Source organism: Balaenoptera physalus (genome assembly GCF_965194825.1).
Source record: "Balaenoptera physalus genome assembly, chromosome: 18".
In the NCBI taxonomy this organism is placed as follows: Eukaryota; Metazoa; Chordata; class Mammalia; order Artiodactyla; family Balaenopteridae; genus Balaenoptera; species Balaenoptera physalus.
The window spans coordinates 76,997,240-77,010,790 of NC_138899.1; the positions used below are offsets into that span (position 1 = coordinate 76,997,240).

A 13,551-nucleotide genomic window follows, 5' to 3' on the forward strand; every position below is an offset into this window, starting at 1 on the left:
AGATTTATTTACAAAGATATTCATTGGAATTTTATTCACAATAGTGGCAAATTGAAACTAACGTAAGGTCAATATTGGAGGATGGTTAGGATAATTATGGCCAAACATAAAAGAGAATAATATGCAACCATTCAATTTCAATTTACAGAGGCTTTTTAATGCCATGCGAAAATGCTTACAAGTGGGGCAAAAGTATGATAAAGACCAGATCTGGCCCAGGAACTTGGTTTCAGAGTCAAGGAGGTGCGATGAATGGATTTGAAGTGACAGGGCTCTGAGATCCTGATCAGGGACATGATGTGGGGACCAGAGATTGCGTGAAGACCCAAAGTAGGGTCACAAAACCATAACTCTGCATTCAGTGGGGGAAGAGGTAGAACGCAATGTAGGGAAAAAGAAACAGTCATCAGCGAGGAAAGGCAGAACGTGGAGGCGACAGAGACCACACTGCTTTAATACGGAAAGCAGAATGTTCTCCTCCGTAAGTCCGCCCATCCTCAGCACCAGAGTAAGATCCAGCACTCCAGAGCAGACTCTTTTCAAACTGCAGACGAAAAAGACTGGAAGGAAATACACCAAAACGTTAACCGTGATTTTTGTCTGAATGGTGGACTATGGATGATTCTAATTTCTTTCTTCATGCTTTTACACGTTTTCAAAGTTTTATAATGACAGAGAAGTATTTTTAAGAATTTCCGACCATAAAAAAATCAGCTTTTTAATTCCCTGTGCCAAGTTCAGAAACATACTATAATGGGACAAAATAACTAAAAGATGGCAAGACTTCAGGGTACATCCTCTTAATCTCCAGGCCAATTGCCAGTTGCTTTATAGATGAACTTTCTCCCCAAGTGTCCTCAAGGCACTGCAGTCACCTATGCCGAGTTGAAACTGTGTCAGATATGTTTCCTTGAACAGTTGTTTCAGGTTTAGCAGTCCATGGGCAGTTGTTTAAATAACTAGTCTTAACATATTCATTCAGTCATTCACTGTGTTCCCACTAGATGGTGAAAGTATTACAAAGACGAAGTAACTATGTCTACATGTCTTATGTTCAAGGTCCTTATGTGGCACGTAGGCTAGAAGCAGAACAAATGAGCAAAGCAGGAGTTTTAGAAAAGCAAAAGAATACTTCTGCCTGAAGAGATCAGGGCAGTCTTCACAGTGGAGGTGACATTTGGACTTTACCTTAAAGTAAATGGGGTTCCAACAGGTAGAGAGGGGAGGATGCCATGATCTCCCTGAGGGCAGGAGCTATATTTATCTTGTTCACTACTTATTCTGTAGCTACTAGCTCGTTACTGGTGCTTAGTAGGTGTCCAGCAAACATTTATTTAATGAACATTTGTGGGCAGGGTGGAGAGAAGAGACACATAATCAAATTCTCAGCAGTGGGGAAACAGGTTTATTCATACAAAAGCTACTTTTCTTTTGTGGAAGGATAAGCCAGATGAGGAGCAACATTGGAATTTAAACTGGAAAGTTATATACGAGTCCAGGTATGCTAGACTAAGGAGCACACAGTAGGTAATCATGATGGTGGACTGGAAATGTTCATCTGGAGTGGTTTTCAACATCAATGGAATAGATCAAAAGTGAAGAGACCAAGTGTAAATCTATTAAAAGAGTACTGGGGAGGGACTTCCCTGGTGGTCCAGTGGGTGAGACTCCGTGCTCCATATTCAAGGGGTCCGGATTCAGTCCCTGGTTGGGGAACTAGATCCCGCATGCCACAACTAAGACCCAACACAGCCTAAATAAATAAATATTTTTTAAAAAAACAGAGAATTGGGGAAATGTGGATGCAGACTGTGTATTTGATGTTAAAGAATTATTATTTTTTAATTTATTTTATTTACTTTATTTATTTATTTACTGGCTGTTTTGAGTCTTTGTTGCTGCACACGGGCTTTCTCTAGTTGCAGTGAGCGGGGGCTACTCTTCGCTGCAGTGCATGGGCTTCAGTGGTTGTAGCATGTGGGCTCTAGAGCGCAGGATCAGTAGTTGTGGTGCACGGGCTTAGTTGCTTCGCGGCATGTGGGATCTTCCCGGACCAGGGCTCAAACCCGTGTCCCCTGCATTGGCAGGCAGATTCTTAACCACTGCGCCACTAGGGAAGCCCTGACGAATTATTGTTCATTTAGGTGTGATAATAATATTTTGGTGATCTCTTAAAGAAATACAAGGAAATATTTACAGATAAAATAATATGATGTCTGGATTTACTTCAGAATCATCCTGGAGGGTCCAGGGGTAGGGGCACCGATGAAACAAGGGTGGCTATGTATTGATAACTGCCAAACTGGAGGATGGCAAAGGAACTTTCTGGGGTGATGAGAAAGTTCTATATATTGATTAGGGGTGGCAGTTAAACAAGTATATACATTTATCAAAACATCGTACACTTAAAATCCATGCATTTTACCATATGTAAATTTTTTGTAGAAAAATTGGGTGATGGGTAAATTGGGTTGATTTTACTATTCCCTCTACTTTTTTATATGTTTGAAAATTTTCATAAAAAAGAAGAAAGAGAAGAAGGAAGAAATCTACTGCAGTATTGGAAGCAGGAAAATTACTTAAATTAGAGTGGTGGCATGGAGTGAAGAGGGACAGATTAAGAGTGACACCTTTTCAGGTTCAAACAGGTGGTGGATTGTTGGATGGAGCAGGGTTCTGCCTCATTGGAGCACTCACCCAGTGTCGCAGAACTGCAGTTGGGTTGGGTTGCTTTAACCCAGGCATTAAAAGGAGACAGCACAAAATAATTTATTCGGTATTGTCTGATGCAGCTCCCATTTTCTGCAACCAACTTCATTATCAGCATCACCAAAATGCCTACTTGATATTCTCATCCACAAAACTGTCGCTCCATCATCTCTGAAGGAAAAAAAAAAAAAAGACAGTGAGAAGAAAATTTCTTTTATGTGCTTTGGCTATAGGATTGAGCCTTTCTCAGGCCATTTAATAGTAGACCCAGGAGGAAAGGTATTTAGGGCTTTCCAGGGTAGGCCTAATCCTGAAGAGGTCTGGCCCGGTAATTACTGTGCCCTGAGTGCCTTCTTCTGTTGGAACTATGTCCACGGGATAGACCATATTGCCATTTTCATGTCTGTTGATTTGTTTTTATTTTAATATTTGAATGGGAGCAATCTGGGAATATTTTTGTACAGATTTGGTATTATGATGACTAAAAATGACTATCAGTGGTGCTTAATGTAAGTGTTAGGGGGCAAGAATGGTTGAGGAAAGTTTCCATGACAAGGCTGGCTGATCCTGACCCCGTACTAATGTGAACAGGTTCTAACGCGGTGTGTGCCCAGGGGGGCTACTCATCCACGGCTTTATGATAACATTCTGAATTACATTCAAACGAGTTAAACATACTGCCCCAGAGATACACTGACAGGATGGAAAGAAGACATTACCAGAGGCAGCTCTGGCCTGGAAGTGGATCGTTCCCCTAATCCTACCAAATGGATGCATTTACCCAGCATCTGTTCCTTGCTTCTTCCCTTCTCCTTTTTTCAGAACTTAAATTTATTATCTTCTAGTTCTGAAGATCAGAAGTCTGACACATGTCTCACTGGGCTACACTCAAGATCTGGATGGGGCTGTATTCCTTTCTGGACACTCCAGGAAGGGGTCCATTTCCTTGCCTTTTTCAGCTTTGAGGGCCCACCACCCCCTTTCCTTGGCTTGTGCCCCCTTCTGCCATCTTCAAAGCCAGCATCCTAGCATCTCCCTGACCTCGCTTTCATCAACACATTTTGCTTCTTCCCTTCTGACCGAATGCTTGCTTTGGCCAAGGTGGTCTTCATCCCTCAGACAGCCTTGTGCCTCAAGGGGACAGCCCAGCTCTGGGGGTGAGCCCGCTTGGTCAAAGCAAATCCCATACCTCTACCCCCCGCCAGTGATCTGTTCAGAAACTAACTTATCTCCATTTCCTCCCCTTAAATGTGAACTCCATGAGAACGTGGGTGGTCATCTGCTTTGCCAAGCATCTGGAACAGCGCCGGGCACATAGTTCTCACTTAATAAATGAATTTATCTTTTCCATTCCTCTTCAGCAAACTTTAGTTGATCACCTACTTTATGTCAGGGACTCTTCTGAGTGCTGGGGGTGAGAAGATATATAAGACTCCAGGAGTCTAGCAGGGGAGACAGACGATTCCCTAACGATGCGCCGTGATAAACACTGTCATGAAGTTGCAGGGAGAAGGCTGAGTGGGCACCGCCTGCAGGAGACGGGCAAGGCTTCCCAGCACCTCCGACATCCAGCAGATCGTGGAGGATGAGCGGAGGTTTGCCAGGTGAAGAATTAGGGCAAATGCAGCGACCACACAACTTGTTGCCTAAGCCAGGACACTTGGGAGAGTGAAATGAAGGCTATTAACAATTACACTGAACAACAGGTGTAAACAGAGACTGTTCTGGGCAAACCAGGCCACATGCTTCTTCTTGGCGGGAGGAGCAATGTGGGCGAAGGCAGAGGTGGCAGAAGCCCGTGGGGAGAGGGAGACCTCGGTGTGTTGGAATGAGGAGTGGGGCGCGGTTGTGGGGGAGCTGGTGTGGCAGGTGGGGGCCAATGCGAGGGACCTGTCTTGGCAAGCAGAGAACTTCAGCTTGGTCCTCCAGCCCTGGGGACCTGTGGAGCTTCTCGGCAGGAGAGCACCAGGCCCAGATTTGCATCTGGGGACAACAGCTCTGGCTGTCCCAGGGAGAGAGGCCCAGAGGGACCCAGACTAGAGAAGGGAGACCAGAATGGAGGCTGGTGCGGTGGTTCATTAGGGGATGCTGGGCCCTGATCTCAAGCGGGATGGGAGGGCGGGTCCCAAAGGAAACACATACACTAGGTGTTCCTGAGGTGGAACTGATGGAAGGGCAGAGGAGGGAAAGCAGAGATGGGTGATGCTCAAGTGTCCAGCCTCAGTGACTGGTGGCTCCTGCTGGTGACACGCAGAAAATGACCTCAGCTGCTTGGCAGACTCAGAGTCGTCGGGGAGCAGGTACAGGAAGCTGAACCTCGCAGGGCCAAGTGCCCAGCCAAGCGGGCAAGCCAAAAGCTAAGTCACTCGATCCAAAGGGTCAGCACAGGTGGAAAAGAGGGAGACCAGGGAAGTCTGTGAAGGAGAAGCACTGAAGCAGATGGGCAGAGGGGCAGGAACCGAGGCCTGGTTTCAAGTTGAGCCACAGGCATACCTGGCGTGTTTGTAGCCTCTGCATCCCGGTCATGCTTCAGAATGGAGCAGGAATCCCCAGGCAGACCCCTGGGAGCGCTGAGAAGACAGCGCCTAAGGGTAGCAGAAGAGGCGAATCTGTAGGCAAGTCAACATAACGGAAGTGATCTGTGAGGCCAGAGGGCAAAGGAAGTCAGTATAAAGGAACACTGGCATTATCTATAAGTCCTTGGTGAGTTTTTTTAATGATTGTTTTTTATTGTGCTAAAATATATAGAACATAAAATTTACCATTTTAACCATTTTTAAGTGTACAGTTCAATGGCATTAAGTACATTCACATTCCTGTTCAACCATCACCACCGTGTATACCGGAATCCTTTTCAACAGCCTCAACAGAGACTCTGTACTCATTAAACACCAGCTCTCCGTCCCCCCTCCTCCCAGCCCCTGGCTTCCACTCTTCTACTTTTTGCCTCTAGGAATCTGACTATTTTAGATACTTCATGTGAGTAGGATTATACAGTATCTGTCCTTCTGCTACTGGCTTATTTCACTCAGCATAATGTCCTCAAGGCTCATCCATATTGTAGCATGTGTCAGAATTTTGTTCCTTTTTCAGGCTGAATAATATTCCATTATATATATTTGCCAGAGTTTGTTTATCCACTCATCCGTTGATGGACTCTTGGGTTGTTTCCACATCTGGCTATGGTGAATTCATGACTCTTTGAATCAAGCAACCATACACTGTTCTGTCTGAATCATCTTGTTGAGGAGAAAAGAAGAAAGAATCCAGGGAAGCCGCCAGGCACTGTTTTATCTCACTCATCCCGGGGGCCAGCTGTGGTTCTGAGTCCTTCTGTGCAGTATCTCATTTAATCTCCCCAACAACCTGATGAAGTAGGGATCTTCCCTTCGTATAACGAGGAAACTGGAGCTTAGAGGGTAAAGGGCTTGTTCAGGATCGCAGACTGGACATCCTCTGGGGGTGGAGGGGAGGGATTCAGCCAAGGCGACACCCTAACTCTTAACTTGAAGCCCATTGGTATCTCAGAAGTCGACTACTACTAACAACCGTAGAGCTTTATAAAATCTGTTTTTCCCTTACTTATTATTTTCGTTGTCTATTTCCTATTTCTTAGTAATGATTGACAATGGAATCCTTAAAATAAAAAGCTCCTTGCTGCTTACAGGCAGCAAAGACAAGGAAGCAGTTCCTCTGGGGACACTGTGTGCCCAGGTTGTCAAAAGGAGCAGCCCTGGGCTTGAGCCTTGGAAAGATGGGCATGCGTTTCCCTGTTACCTGGAAGACCTATTAAAAGAAATTCTGGTATCATCTGTCGTTTGTGTATCCTCAAGTTTTGTGTCAGAAAGCAGATATATCTGCTCCTATGTGTAACTGTTGTTGAAAGGAAAAAAAAGTAAAATTTCTACCACGCTTAGTAGAATTGACCAGAGGGAATTGGGAAAGGCTAAAGGAAAGGAAAAAAAAAAGCCCTACAAAAACACCCAGAAAAGGTTAAGATGCCTGAGAAGATGAGCACTCTTCCTGTGCTGGGGAAAAGCACAGGACTGTGCTGTGGACAGGTGTTGGGTAATGGTGGTCATGTGATCATTGATTCCGTGATCACGTGAGGAACTGGGATCACTTCACCTCTTTTCTGTTTGGGCCTTGAGGATGGAGCGCCAGGAACAGAGAGGATTTTCTGGGTTCACCTCCCTTCTTCCCACCTCTCATTTCCTCCACAACCTCTTCCTTCTGACAGAGCAGGAGAGGCACCCATGGCTAGCCCTCTTGAAGCAGGCAAACAAAAGCTTGCCCTTCTGTAGAGACTGTTATCTTTCTTAACTTGCAGAGTCTGAGCCAATGCAGGCAGAGGAGCCCAAACAGAGTCCTAAGGAAGGAAGTGTCAGAGTTCAAGTGTGTGTTCTATTTAGGCAGAGACAGACCAGAATTGAACTGGGCTCGCACTAAGTTCCTTAAAAAAATTTTTTTTTTTGGTTTGGATTGTGCCTAGTAATTTAAAAATATTGTCACATAACTGTCTTTTATTTAAGTTTTAAAAAAATTCAATTTACTTAATTTTTGAAATAGTTATACATTTGCATGTTTCCAAACTCAAAAAGCATAAAAAGTATGCAGTAAAAATTCTCTCTTCCATCTTGTTCCCCAGTTCACCCATTCCCACTTCCACAATCCTGGGAAATCACCATGAACAGTTTCTTGTTATGTCTGACAGGAGTTTCTGTATGCTAAATCTATTTTGGAATTTTTGCTTTTGTTTAACATTGCTATGCTCTGCTGTTTCAATAATTTTTAAAAAGAAGAAGTGGGAGCCATGCCTGTTTGTCCGAAGTGACGACAGAGCTTGTGTGTCTCAGGAAACCCCCAGGGGGTACACTGCCCTGTACTAGGTGCCCTAGGCAGGCTCCTCAAGGTCAAGTGCCCAGGAGGCCCGGTGGGCCGGAAGATGCAAAAATGGCAGTAAAATCACAAGTTAGAGCCAAACGTTTACAATACAAACTCCAAGTGTATGGTTAAACTCTGGTAAATCATATAGAAAAACCACCCTGACATTTTTGAGAAGTAGGTTGTTAAGGAGAGGGCAGGATGAAGTAAGAAGCTGTCTCCAGAGGAAAAAACCTAAAGGCACAATAAAGAAAATCAGAGCTGTGATTGGGGAAGTTGTAGATGCTTGAGGCTTTCTGGAGTCCAGAAAGTACATTTTCTTTTCTTTCCCTTTTTTTCTTTTTTTTTCTGATGAACCTTCTTACAAGAGCTGAGCAAATGCTGAACTGAAAATGGGAAACTCCAGACCGAAGACAGTCAGAGAAACAGCAGAGTATCTGCGAGTGCTTTGTGAGACTTCACATTCATTGTGTTGATTAGTCAAGATAAATCAGCTCTATGTACCAGGATTCTTCTGTTTTTATTTGTTCTGGAGGCGGACATACTTAAAGTGTAGGTGTTTATCAGTTTCCGTTCATTCACTAACATTTATTTATTGAGCACTTACTGTTCTTTCTCAGGCCTTGGGGACAGAGCTCTAAGATAGACAGGGTTCCAGTTCTCTTGAGCTTACACGAGAGGAGGGGATCTGGTGGCATCAGGGCCAGAGGAGGTGACCCTGTAAAGGAGGGGGAGTGTTCCAGGGAGAAGGAACGGCCAGAACAAACGCTCAGAGGTGGCATGGAGCTTGTCGGTGCTTGAGGAATAAGACAGAGGCAAGTGTTACTTAAAAGACATAATTATGTTACTCTTTGAGATTTTCCAACTTTTCCCTTTGGATCAGGTGACCCTACTCTCTAGTAAGGGGTAGCATTTTGGATGACCCAAAGAAGAAACAATCACTTTCTTCTCTGAACCCTTATAATACTATAAGTCACACAACTGGTACTTAAAGTGATTTGTGTACAAGTCTTCTCTCTCAACTAGATGGCATGCTTTTTTACTTTTTCCTTTTTTTAAAATTTATTTTAGTTTTTGGCTGCATTGGGTCTTCGTTGCTGCACGCGGGCTTTCTCTAGTTGTGGCGAGCGGGGGCTACTCTTCATTGTGGTGCATGGGCTTCTCATTGTGGTGGCTTCTCTTGTTGCAGAGCATGAGCTCTAGGCATGCGGGCTTCAGAAGTTGTGGCACACGGGCTCAGTAGTTGTGGCTCGCGGGCTCTAGAGCGCAGGCTCAGTAGTTGTGGCGCACGGGCTTAATTGCTCCACGGCATGTGGGATCTTTCCGGACCAGGGCTCGAACCCGTGTCCCCTGCATTGGCAGGCGGATTCTTAACCGCTGCGCCACCAGGGAAGTCCCGATGGCACGCTTTTTGAAGGAACGAGCTTCTTTGTTCCCTGTTTCCCACAAGACTTCACGAGTCGGAGGCACTCAACAGATAACGTGTTGACTAAAAAAAGCAATTCAGATGCACATTGCTGAGTACTTACATGACTGGAACGGATCATGTTTGTATCCAGGGTTGTCGCTTTATGGCTCTGTCTCGCTCTGTTCTCCCCTTTTCGCAGAAGATAGGGGTGGCTGATGGAAGCATCTGAAAAGGTATCCCCTCCTCAAGTTAAGCTCAGCAACTTCTGCACGTTTCCTAAACAGCCGGGGTGCTGCCCGTCATCCTCCCCGGCCTCCTGCAGTCAGGCCCTGCTCAGCGAGCAGCGAAGTACAAAAGAAAATACTCCAGTTTACCTCTGTGCTCACCAGAAGTCAGGGTTTTCTCCCCAGGTGCACACCTGTTAGTTTGATGTCTCCTTGGGATTCTCTGCCATGTTTAGCCTCAAGAAATTCCAGGGTGGGAATCCAAATGGAGATTATGAAGAACAAGGAACAGGTTTTTAGGTAGGCTGATTCTACCACTTAGTACTGATGGATAGGATGGTAGAGGTTCCAGAGATCATAATCCCTGCTGGTGTCACTGTGGGTCAGATTGTCCCCTTAACATTCCACACTCATCTGCACAAACTCCACAGAACACTCAGTGCCGCAGCCTTACACGTACCTCTGGCTCCTACGGGTCAGTGCACCTGACTTTCCCTCTGCCTTCCCCTCCCCCGCCACTGTCCATCCTATTCTTCTGGATTGTGAGGCTGTCCTCAGCTTGTCCCTCCTGCAGGCAGGGTTAGTCTCACCCGCCTCAGAGCTGACTGCACTTAGTTCTCCATTCTCCCAGCTCATTTTCCACAAAACTCATCTGTCTACCCCAATGGACTGTGTGCTCCCTGAGCGCACAGATTTCTCTTAATCATCAGTAGATGACCAATAGATATCTGTTTTAATGAATGAACTCATTTTTCAGTTTTAAATAGAATGTAAAGGGGCTGTGCCTTTGGCCCTCTTTGAAAACCTAGATTTAAATAACGACAACGTTTTAGATACATTAGCTATATGCCATTATGCCCGGCAAATCAGAGTCATATATCCATAGGGCATATGCTTTGACCTTACTCATCTGAATTAGAAGTCAGCCTTGAAAAGTAAGTCACTGATTTGTTGATTCAAACCAACAAAAGAACATCACTGTTTTGATTAACATCCACCTCTGGACAGCTGGATGATGTTAATTAACGCCACCAAGCAGGTTAATTCATTCAGCTGTCAACGAGCAGGGTAGAGAAGGGGAGAGACCCTGGGTTTTCAAGTCAGAGTGTCTGGGCGTGGCCCCTGGCCCTGCGCTGGCTGGGCAGGGCCGTGGTGAACGTGGTAAAATGAGCACAAAATGATCCAGCTCCAAGGGCCCTGGGAGGTTACATTAGAAAATGCATCTAAAATACTAATCAGGCGACTGGCACACGGCAGAGGCTTGTTACATCAGAGAGTAAACTGGCAGCCCTGAGGGCTGTACTTGCCCATCCTGACTTTTCAGATGTTGATACTGAATGTCCATTCAAAGCTCTCCAGTCTATGCTGAGTGCCAGGCACTTTTCTAACTGTGTCTCCATGTTTTATCCTTGTCACACCCCTCTGGGGTAGGCATAATCATTACCCTTATTTTCCAGATGAGGGAAGTGAGACAAAGAAATACTTATCTGCGTTTATTTTGTAGCTGTAACCTGGTCCCAAAGGAGTGAGTGCCTCTCAGCCTCCTTCTGTTAGAATCAAAATGAGGCACTTTGACTTGAGCTGGGTTGGCAGGGTGGATGCAAGTGTGGCCTCTGGAGCTGGGTTAAAATCCTTGTTCCATCATTTATTAGTTGTGCAACCTTGGGAAAGTTATCTCTGTGCCTCCGTTTCCTCATCTAGAAAATGGGGACAATAATAGCACCTACTGCACTGGGTTGTTACGGGGATTTGAGAAAATGCTTGGTGCACACGTAATTCCTTGATAAGCACTCCCTGTCGCTGTGGCTGTCTTATGTGCCTCTCCAACCGCTCTCCACCACATCCTTCCTCGCCCCATCAAGGGCAGCATTTCACTCATTGATGTCAGCTGGTGCAAACCCAAATGGCTTCGGGGAAAAGAGAGGTGGCAGAAATATATGAAGTGACACGTGGTTAACTGGAGACAGGAAGAGAACAGAAAAGATGAAGTGGCTTGCAAGGAACCGGACCGTAAAGGATTGTGTGAAATTATTCAAACAAAACCATTTAAAAACATCGTGCTAACCAAATGGAATAAGCTTGCCCTAATTTGTTTACTTGCTTGGTCCCTGAAGTTTTCAGGGTGTAATTTGTAGCTGATACACTCAGGAAGGCCTGAAAGAGGTCAGTTGTACACAAACTCATCTTTCCCTACATACAATGAAGCTCTTTGTAAAGCTGATACGGCTGCAGGTAAAAACTGTATTCTAAGTCCAGATGATCCCTTTCAAGCTCTGGGGGCACAAGTGTGACATTTCAGCTATATCTTATCTTCATCTGCATTACTTATGGTAAAAAACAAACAAACAAACAAACACCCCAGTGCAGCACCTAGCACGTGGAAGAGTCTCTCTTTACGTTTGTGCCTTTCCACTCAACCTTAACGCTGGGGAGGCGAGGCATTGGGAGGTTTGCTATTAGGATCTGTGTTATCACCCGTGAACTTATTTTTTTAATTTTTAAAAATTTTAAATCTTTTGGCCATGCCACGCGGCATGGGGGATCTTAGTTCCCCGACCAGGGATCAAACCTGTGTCCCCTGCATTGGAAGCGTGGAGTCTTAACCACTGGACTGCCAGGGAAGTCCCTCATCAGTGAATTTAGCTGGCTATAACATCAACTAAACACAACTTCAGATAATTCTACCAGAAATCCATTTAGAAAAGCCCTTGTTCTTACATACACTTACGTACAAAGCTGGTGGCCTCTGTCCCATGGACAAGGAGAGATCTTGGTGGGCAGCCGAGATGGAGATGGGGCTCAAATTCTGGCACATTAGGCCTGTTCAACGGGACAGAATGACAACTAGACTTTCATCCAAATAGATGAGACAGACAGGGTCCAGTCTGTCATGGGCATGGCAACACTGGTAGGAGGCCCAGGCATGCCCTGGAGGTCTAAGCAGGATGGAACATAGCAAGAAACAACTCAGGTGGGTGATACTTCCAAGTCTAGGCAGGGGAATGGGTAGGTGAGCACCCCAGCTACCTGAATGTGTGGTTCTGGCACATTCTAGCACTGGCTCGGGTATCAGGGCAAAGAGGGAAGTCCCGGCTTCCAGGGAGGCAGGTGCCTGGAGCAGCAGGCCAGCTACTATGGGACTTGGCTATATTCTGTTTGCAATTTTGTTTCCCCCAAGCAAGCTTATAATGGAAATCACTATGGAAACAGCATGCATGTACCAGAAATCTATTTTTCACCTAAATTTTGTTTGAATGTTTTGTGTTTTAAATGTTTTGAACTGAAGAGTTAAGGCATATCTGATTTTAGAGATCCGTCTGTCATTTATCATTTCTGCCCCACTGAAACGGGGGAACCTAAAGAAGCATCCCATCAGTTCTTCAGTCGTGAAAAATCACAAGCTTTCTAATACAATAATTTATAAAGTTATTCTACTAACTTGAACTTCTTTCTCAAATAGGAAGAAACGAAGCTGAGCTGTCTGGCACGAGGAACAGGGTGCAATGATGCATTTTATCAAAGCGGAAAGTAGGAACTATCCCCCCTGGCTAATACTGCTTTAGCATTTCTCACACGACATTTTTCTTACTTGCGGGACTCCTTGTCCCTGGGAATAACATCATCACTGCTGGGTTGAGATCCTTCCCTATTTTGCAACTCAACTTTCAGAACAAGTATATTTAGATACTATATTTATAATCAAATTCTAAATTTATGGCCAACAAGCGGGCGGAAATCAGCTTCGCCCCCTTCCCCATAATTTACCTTTCTTAATTCAAGGAGCCAAATATAGTTTCTTCTTTGCCTCTTTCACTTTTAATTAATTAATTTGTCTTTCGCTAAATTACGGTGTTCTGACTCAGGTTATTCACCCAATGTATGTAAAAAGAAACAAACCACCTTACATTTTAGGTGCTTGGGACGTTGGATGACCCGGGCTATTTTAACCGTTCAGAAGCAGGTTTCCTCCCACCGCACCCAGAATTATCGAGATCACCCCCTCAGTTTTCTGTCTGGGCTAGCTGTTCCCTCGCCCTTGGTAGAGGCTGCTGGTCAGCCCCTTCCAGGATTGACGCTGGTCGCCCCCAGCACCCTTCTTGCCCCTCTCGCGGAGAGCGGGCTCTAGGACCGCGAGGGCCGCGGGCGGGAGGCGGTGGCCCGCCCGAGCCCCGCCCCGGCCGAGCGCGGGGTGGAGCCGGCGCGGGAGTTCCCCGAGTCGCGCGCTCCGGAGCCCGGGAGGCAACAGCGGGGAGTGGGCGGGGCCGCGCGGGGAGTGGGCGGGGCCGCGCGGGAGTGGGCGGGGCGCGCCGCCGGGCCGCGCAGCTG

The 13,551-nt window shown here is 45.8% G+C and overlaps 1 long non-coding RNA gene across 1 annotated transcript; it reads right to left on the reverse strand.

Moving 5' to 3' along the window:
* Positions 1 to 1,958: 1,958 nt before the first annotated feature.
* On the reverse strand, positions 1,959 to 13,355 carry LOC309647890. The gene is made up of 3 exons (XR_014256367.1): positions 5,203 to 13,355; positions 4,093 to 4,368; positions 1,959 to 2,880 (listed from the first exon to the last, which is right to left on the reverse strand). It is a non-coding gene; the product is annotated as an uncharacterized lncRNA (long non-coding RNA).
* Positions 13,356 to 13,551: the final 196 nt, after the last annotated feature.